Source organism: Nicotiana sylvestris, chromosome 12 (genome assembly GCF_000393655.2).
Source record: "Nicotiana sylvestris chromosome 12, ASM39365v2, whole genome shotgun sequence".
Classification (NCBI taxonomy): Eukaryota; Viridiplantae; Streptophyta; class Magnoliopsida; order Solanales; family Solanaceae; genus Nicotiana; species Nicotiana sylvestris.
The window spans coordinates 165,152,799-165,162,028 of NC_091068.1; positions in this window are offsets into that span (position 1 = coordinate 165,152,799).

Genomic DNA, 9,230 nt, shown 5'->3' on the forward strand with positions numbered 1-9,230 from the left:
CACTTCCTAAATTATTTTCATTCATAGGAGACGCACTTCCTAGTTCAAAATCATTAAGGTTTCACCCATATGAGACGCACTTCCTAAGTTTAATTTCATGCATAGGAAACGCACTTCCTGAATTAAGTTTTTATTATTAGGAGACGCACTTCCTAGTCTGGTTCGCTCAGGTTATACTTTTGCTTTAGGAGACACACTTCCTAGTTCTAGTCACTGAAGTTTTCACCCTTAGGAGACGCACTTCCTAGTTTAGTTCATTCCGATTCGACCATAGGAGACGCACTTCCTAGTTTTAGTCATTGAGATTTTATTTTAGCAGACACATTTGCTAGCAAGAGTTTTTGGTTTTACTCGTAGGATATGCACATCCTAGCCTAGTCTTTAGTTTACTCTCATCATTGCATCAGTAGTGTAAATGAGTTACAATTTTGCTAACGACTCACAAACCTTCCCAGTGCAAACTGGGTTATGAAATTTCAGTTGTGTTGTTTGTTTTGGTTGTCAGGAGCCTGCCTGTAGAGCAGAGGTTGTTGTATGTCGAAGATCGAAGAAGTCAGGAGTCCGCCTGTAGAACAGAGGAACAGTTTTCGAGACCAAGCAGTGACCCACTGGACAGTAGAAGGCTACAGCTAAAATCCCCAGCATTCAACCAAGTTATAAATAGCAGAAGCTCGCCTCAAGAATGCGAGTCAACAGTCTGAGATGGTCAACAAAAGCTAGTCACAAAAACAAAAACAAAAAAAAAATGAATGAATCCGAACCACGGAAGTGGAGAACAGATGTGATCTGCTCAAAAACTAGCGCCTACAACTAGCAAGTATCAAGGTTCAAATCCAAAGTCTGTATGAAGCACCATTCAAAACTCAAGACCAAGTTTCAGAAGACTTAAAGATAGGAATCCTTGTAACTAGTAGCTGATAGGCTTAGTTAGTCTTTTTCAGTTTTCATCTTTGATGTAATGACAGGACCGCGGACCGGAACCTCAACGGAACGGCACCTCGATCGGCTCTTCACCTCGGTACACTCTACCATCTCTCTCATATCTGAACTACACGTGACCTGATTCCTGTATAACCAAGGATATGTAGGCAGCTCAGATACCAGGGCTCGGTCACATCACCTTCCTTTCCGTAGTGTAGTCCCTCCAAGTAATGGTCGTGTCAAAAACATGTCTAGTCGTTCTTTGTTGGAAAACTCTTCGTGTTTCCAGTCAAAGAGGGGCAGCTGTAGACACCTAATTTTTGACCCTCCCCGAGAATTTTCACATTTTTAGCGTGAATATGTTAAATTGGGTCTAATATAGCTATTTTAACTATTTTACTTTATTTCGTCGCAAAAGGAAAAACTTACAAAAATATATATATAAATTTTAGTTTATAAACTTGAAAAAATACAAAAATTGTACTTTATTTTTGTATTTTATATAATTTCGAAAATTACCAAAAATAGTTCTGTTAATGTTTTGTAGTCATTTTAATTTTGAAAAAATACAAAAAATATTACTTTATATTTTATCTTTATATAAAAACGAAAATTACAAAAAAATAGTTTTATTAATATTTTGTAGCTATTTTAATCTTGAAAAATATTAAAAAAAATAAAATAAATATAGTTTGTTTTAAATATTAGTCTTATTTTTGATAGTTATTTTGCTTACATAATCAGCTGAGCAACGTCGTGTTCTTATTTTTCGGATCCGGGCAAAAGAATAATATTCGGGTTCAAACTACCCATTTTTAGGCCTAATTTTCGGACCTAGCCCATAATAATCCTAGTCCACCACACGTGGGGAACACGGACGGAACACCACACACGGGGAACCCCACCACGCGTGGGGGACACAAGTCTTGAACCCCACCACGCGTGGGGCTCATTTTTCTTGGCATTGGGTATCAAATACACGGGCAAACACAGAAGGAAAGGGAACGGACAGACTTTGAAATTTTACATGCACTGTTCATGCTTCTTCTTCCTAAAGAAGAAGAAGAAAAAACCCTAGCAAGACCTACCCCAAAACCAGTCGAAACCCCTACTCCCTCACGTCCAAAACGCCACCACCAAGCGTCTGTCAACCACCAGCTCCCCCCCTCGTCGTCACTGTCCATCAACAACCCACCAGCCAGCGCGCTCCATGCTCCACCAAAACAACCATCGTCTACCACCATGCTGCCCGCTACCAGCTGAACCAGCACGACCCAGCTTCTATCAAACAGCAACTATTGTTGCTTCGTCGCCTTCCCCACGCACAGCCCGAACAACCACCGGCAGTCCACCATTGCGGCTTAACTCTTCTAAAGTCGCGTCGTCACCCTTCCAAACGACCCTCCATAGCTGCTCCTTCCTCAATCCAAAAATCAGCTGCGCTCCACCATTAACACCAAGAAGCAAACTCCTTTCTTACTACCCTTATAGGCTAAGAGTTCAGAGAGCTCGAAGTTTCAGCTCTTCATAATAGTTTTCGAATGCCATTTCTGGTCAGGAAGAGGTCCGTTTGAGATCGTCGTTGCTTGTTTCCGATTTGAGATCTGTCCGGCATCTTTGGTTCAAGCGTCAGTTGTTTTGAGTTTTGGGTTGTAGTGTTTGCTCGATTTCTGCCCATGTACCATTGCTTTGACACATTAACAGGTACCGTTCTTTCCTTCTTTTACGTTGTTAATTTGGAAGCTCTATTCCATCACGAATCGGGTATCTATTGTTCTCTTTTGGCAGAGTAATACATGTGCTTAAAATTGTGTAACAGTAGATGTTCTTGAAAGTTCTGCAGTAATGATAGTGCCTGAAATTTGTGTTAATTCTCAGCTTTGGTTGTTTCATTTAATTGGATTGATGAGGGCGTCATTTATTTTTTGAATAGGAGTTAATTGAAATCCTGGTTTGGGCCAAGTTTATGTATTGAATAAAGAATTTATTAAGCTTACTCATGTTTAATCTTCGAATATTGTAAAACTTATTGTCTTTATCAATGTAATTTAATCAAGTCGGTTAGTTCACATCACTGGCATGCTCTTAGGTGCATTTTCAATCTATTACTGTAATTATGTACACGCTCGCATGATACGAGTACGGTTCAAAAAATGAATATCCGTAATTCACTTAGTTGAATGCCTTTCCTTTAATAAAATGGAGGTGTGTCGCGCCAAATAAAATCTCAAAATGCATGACCCTCACTTAATTAGAATTTTAATCCTTAGAATTCGAGGCGTGTCATTTAGCAAATTCTATGGCCCTCGCAAAGTTGTAAACGCGCAATTGCTCTAGGCGCGTTAGTTAAAAATTTACCTTCCTAAATTCGGGTGCGCATTTATGTGACCCAAATCCAAGTCTCAACGGAGTCGAAATGTGTCTCTAATCACGGGTACATTGATTGTGACGTGGTCTGAGATGCATTTCCATGACGTTGCAAATTCCTTTTAAAAAATAATGAATGAGACGAGCCTCGACAAACAAAAAATGCACAAGCTGCGGGGCCCTCTAAATGTATATATTAAAACACTTAGAATTCGAGGACAGGCCGTTTAGCGAATTTTACGGCCTTCCCCAAATAACAATACGCTAGTTGCATTAGGCACGTCTTTAATAACTTATCTTCAGTAATTCGGGTGCACATTTATGTGACCCAAATCCAAATCTCAACCGAGTCGAGATATGTCAATAACCACGGGTGCATTGATGTAACGTGGTTCGAGATATGTTTTCACGACGTTGCAATTCTCGTAAAAAATAATGCTAAAAGCGGTTAAAAGATAAAATTTGCACATAAGTTCATATTTGTATAAAATCAGATAATCAAGCCGAATATAACAGTTGAGCGACCGTGCTAGAACCACGGAACTCGGGAATGCCTAACACCTTCTCCCGGGTTAACAGAATTCCTTATCCGGATTTCTGGTGCGCAGACTGTAATATGGAGTCATTCTTTTCCTCGATTCGGGATTAAAATTGGTGACTTGGGACACCCTAAATCTCCCAAGTGGCGACTCTGAAATAAACAAACTCATCCCGTTTCGATTGTCCTTTAATTGGAAAAAACTCTCTTGCACCCTCGCGGATGCGGAAAAAGGAGGTATGACACCCCATAGTCGTCGTCTTCATCGGCCTCCTACTTCACTGATTGGGTCGGGACCGGTGTTAGTAATTGCTATTTGGCTTATTCCTTGGTGACCGAACCCAGACTTTTTGTCATTGTAAGTGCGGATATCGGGATCACCTCTTTGACCTCGAACATTTCTTTCGTAGCTGATTGTTCCCCGTAGATTATTTTAATCCCTCCCGACATTGGGAATTTTAACACATGGTGCAGGGTCGAAGGTATTGCTCTCATGTTGTGGATCTATGGCCTCCTGAACAGAGCGTTGTACCTCATATTTCCTTCGATTACATAAAACTTGGCTTCCTAGATGGTCCTGGCAAAGTTCACCGGTAATGTTATCTCCCATTTGGTGGTTTCACATGCCATATTGAATCCGTTTAAAACTCGAACTGCATGCACGATTTGATTTTGTAGATCGAGCTATTCCACGACCCTCAATCTGATGATATTGACCGAGCTACCTGGATCAATTAACACATACTTAACTCGCGATTTATTTATGAGTACAAATATTACTAGTGCATCGTTGTTTTCACGCCCCCTTTTTTCCCTCTGCAGAGAGAAGTCCGGGTTTCGACATTCATGGGGGGTAATAACTCATTTCCTTTTGGGAATTTGGGTTTTTGAAGAGTCTCCACCTAACAGATTATGGTGCGTTAGGGCACCCAGAGCGATTAACTCTTGGATTGGTTTGCATTACCAGAGATTTAGGGTAAGGGCTCAAAATAACCTTGAGGGGAAGGTGTTAGACACCCGTCTTGGTCCACAACGGTGGGTCCCAGCCGAACTTATACTTATGAACTAGTCCATTAACAAATAAATAGTTTTAAACACATAATTACAAATAAGAGCAGGTTTGGACATTACATGACTCAAATAATGAGACAAAGGAAAAACTTAAACAAAATGTATACATATAGGAAAAGTTTAAGCAGGGGAATTTTGGGGAATGAGGGGTCCTAGGTTTGTTAGCCTACAGGATCATCCCACGCAATGTCCGGTAAACAATCCTCAATGAGGGGCTACACGTGACATTAGCGCGTAGTCATCATTTCCATATCTACCCTTCCCACCCCTTAGCGGTTATTAAAGCAAGTGTTGTTTAACGATCTTTATTGTGTGCTATTACCCGTCCTTCTTAATGGTCCTGGAGGAAATCAGGACCTCTACCTATAGGCAGTTCTAGACAGACCCTTAAGGTTTAAAAGGAGAAAATGCTAGGCGACAAGGAAGAACAAATAGGACTTTAGCAAATAAGGCAGAAAAGAAGCAATTAGAGGCTCAGGTTTACCTCCACAAATAATGCACATAAGCAACACGACTCAAATACTAATAAGGGCAGTATTATTAAACAGGATCCTAAGGCATGATGTCTAAGTGAATATCGAAACGTAGAAGATAAGTAGTTTATTTTATAAACTCAGAAGTAGTGGCCCTATCAGTTTGCCTACTGATTTTAAGCATGTTAACCATTAAACAGTAAACACATAAAGAGGGGCAGTTTCCAGTTTTAAAAAAATTTGATTACCTAGGGCTTGCCTAGGCGTGGGATCATGCACAAGATTTACCATAGTTATTAAAAATAGTTTAGAAGTTATTATACTTAAAGTATGGTGTTCTAAGCGTTGTAAATCTGAGAATACAAGGAGTTATTACCAGTCTATTTAAAACAGTAGAATCAGAGGTGATACCATCTTATGTCCTTTTTCATGCATCAGTAGTTTAACTAGGTGTGACTGAGCGAGTATGAACGAGATCCTAAAATAGGGTGTCTAATATGCACATATAAAATGCAGAATGGTTTATATGCAAAATTCTTGAAGCATGATTTCTAAATGCATAGAGAGTTACAACATTGTTAAGCATGATTTCCAGATGAATAGGAGTAATAGTTTTGTGTTAATGTTGTTATTTAGCCTAGAAGCAGGATTTCTAAGTGATAAATAAGGTCAAATCAGATGCTGAAGCAGTAAACATGATATTTAATGCATGATATGCTTTGAATGTGTTGGTCCTAGACATGGATTCTAATGTGCATATAGGAAATGTAAACCTAAGGCATGGTTTCTACCCATTAATATTGATAACATATATAACTACCCTCGCCTTTTCACTAGCCAACCTATTATTCGTTTACAATAATTATTACAAACCAATATTGAAATGAATTACATAAATAAAGAAAAATAAGAAGTTACACTATAGGGAGCCTGAAAACATGCCCAAATTTCTAGAACCTCAAATGCCCAGATTGTTTCATAGCCTTTCTTATATTCGGGTGTGTCAGAGTTTCCTAAGGACCTCAAGGGATCCGGGGCAAGGCTCACACCCAGATTTCATAACCATAAATGAGTAAGTGCAGTATGGAAGAGCCAGTTCCAATGCATCAGAGTTCAGAGGGATCTCATAGGGATCCCTAAGCAGTCACACATTTGAGGGGCCAAAACTTAAGGACCTAAGAGTAGTGTGAGAGTGCTTGGACATAGTTTTGAAAAAAAAACAGTGTTGAAAGAGACTCAGTTGAAATAGTTTTATATAATAAAGAGAGTTGCTCAGTAAAATAGTTTTTTGACAAGAGTTGTGGAATCAAATAAACAATAGACCCAACACAGAACCAAAATAGGTTCTGCAACATTCAAAGAATAGCTTTCACACAGGGGTAATGGGAATTGGGGACATATAAAGCATATGCAGTGAACACATAATAGACAGAAGTGCACATAACTACAGAATCAGAAGTATTCTAGGGGGGTTCATGGGATTAGGGTACAACATGAACTTTAGAATTAACACAGAACCAAGTAACTTAAGGTACAAATTATTTTGCCAAGAAAAGGTTCATACTAAAACCAGTTAAACATAAAATGGAACAGAGTCACATTGAGACATACTACAAAATGGAGGGATAACATTTCATAAGCATGCTGATCCTAATGGGGGTAGTACATAAAACATCTCAACTACATGTTGCACAACAAAACCATAGATAGAAACATACTAGAAACAGGATAAACTGAAGTAGTAAAAGAAACATATTGTTTTTGAAAGTTGAATTGAAATCAGAACATACCGGTAAAGAAGATAGTAAACACAAAGTGGAGGATAGGATAGCACAATAATTAGCCTTGGCTCACTGCTGGCTAATTCAAGACAGTAGCAAGTAGCAAAAAAAGAAAGCAGAAAGCTTTGAGTGTGAGAGATAGTTTTTTGAACCAATGTGTTCGTGTGTTTTTGTTAAGGAGAGAGCATATGTATATATAGTTTAAAACTAGGTAGAATAATAAGGTAAGAATCAAAGTCATGCAATAATTATGGAACTAGGTATCAATTAGTATAAAATCAGTATAACTACTCCCTTAATTAAGGGAGTTAACTTCAAACGGTAAAGACAAATAAGGAAGGAGATCACATAAGACTGGAATATAATACATAAGGAAATAATTTCAGCATAGTGCAAGTATAGAATATGTAATTAAGGCTAAGTACATAATATTCCACTTGAGGAAATAACATAAGAATCAGTTGACAACATAGTCGACCATAAAATAAGGCAAAAAAATAACTTAGAGGTTGAAAATCAGTAGAGAATATCGCAAGAGATTAGTGAAGGATATCAATCATAGGGAATCAAGGATTCCAATGGACAATAGTACTGATTTAGGGGAAATTACCTCAAGTCTCTATGCATACACGGAATAAACATATAATAGGCAAGAAGAGGCAAAAAATCAGAAACCCTAATGAGCACAGTAGTAAAAATCACATAGAATCACGGATTCAACTAGAAAAAAAGTAATAATTAGAGGAATTGACAGAATAAACATAATATAAGCGGAAGAAGCAAAAATCAGAAACCCTAATAAATATAATAGGGTAAAATTACAGAAAATCAGAACGTTCATGAGAAACAAGCACACATACGAATCAAATCATCAGAGACAGACTCAGAACCCAGGATTAGGACCAAGGGACTTAGGGTTTTAACATAATAAATTAGATAAAAGGGGAAAAACATGAATAAACGTTTAAATGTAGTAAAAATCATAGAATAATACAGAAAATCAAAAGGAAAAGTCATTTTAAAAAGGGGTTAAGAAACCCGAGTTTGAAGATGAAAAGGTGTTTTTGAAAAATCAGAGAAATTCTTAAGAAAACAGTAAAGATAACTCAGAAAACTCTTAGATCTGTTACAGATCTAAGAAGTCAAGAGCTAAAATTAGGGTTTCAGAGAGAGATAACCCAGACATAGAGAGATTCCGGCTTAAAATCCATGGATCTAGCCGTAAAAAGAAAGATCTTACTCGGACAGGCCAATGGTGGCCTGAGAACGGCCAGAGTCAGACCATAGGTGTGAGTTGAACAGCCTTTGGTCCCTTGAGGACCTTAGGATAACAATAATCCGGCATGAGGGGGCCATGGAGGCTAGGGGTGGTGGTAGAACCACCGTTGTTACCGGCGAGCCAACGACCGGTGAGAGGAGAGTATGGTTTAGTAGATAGAAAGCTTGAGAGAGATGAAAGGAAGTAATGGCGGAGAGAAAGAGAGAAATGAGAGAATGGGGGGGGGGGTAGGTCTTTAGGGTTAATTAAGGTAAGAGAAGATCTGGCCCGTTGATCAAAATCGATCAACGGTCCAGATTAAACAAGACGTTGGGTCGGGTGGAATAAATAGATTGGGCCTAGTATTTTGGTTGTTTTAATTGGGTTTGGGGTCTGGTTTAATTAGGCTAGAATTGAAATGAAAGTAGGCTATTTGTTAAATACCCAAATAAATTAATTAAAATAATTTGTAAAAATAGCTAATAATCACAAAAATAAATTTCATGCATAGAAAATAATTTAAAATGATTATTTAGTATTTTAAAATACAAATGACTAAATTTTTTATAAAGATGGTATAAAATTATATGATTGGGCTATAATTGCAAAGTTATTGCAATTATAGTCAAAAGATGTCAATTTGGCTAGTTATGAAATAATTTGGTTTAAATAGGACCATAAATAATAAATTAAATCAATAAATGCCTTTGAAATCATTTGTAATGCCATTTTGTAATTATTTATTGAAAATAAAATGCTAGGTAAATTAATAAAAATATAAAAAAAAATTATGGAAAAATACCAATTGCTATATATATGCA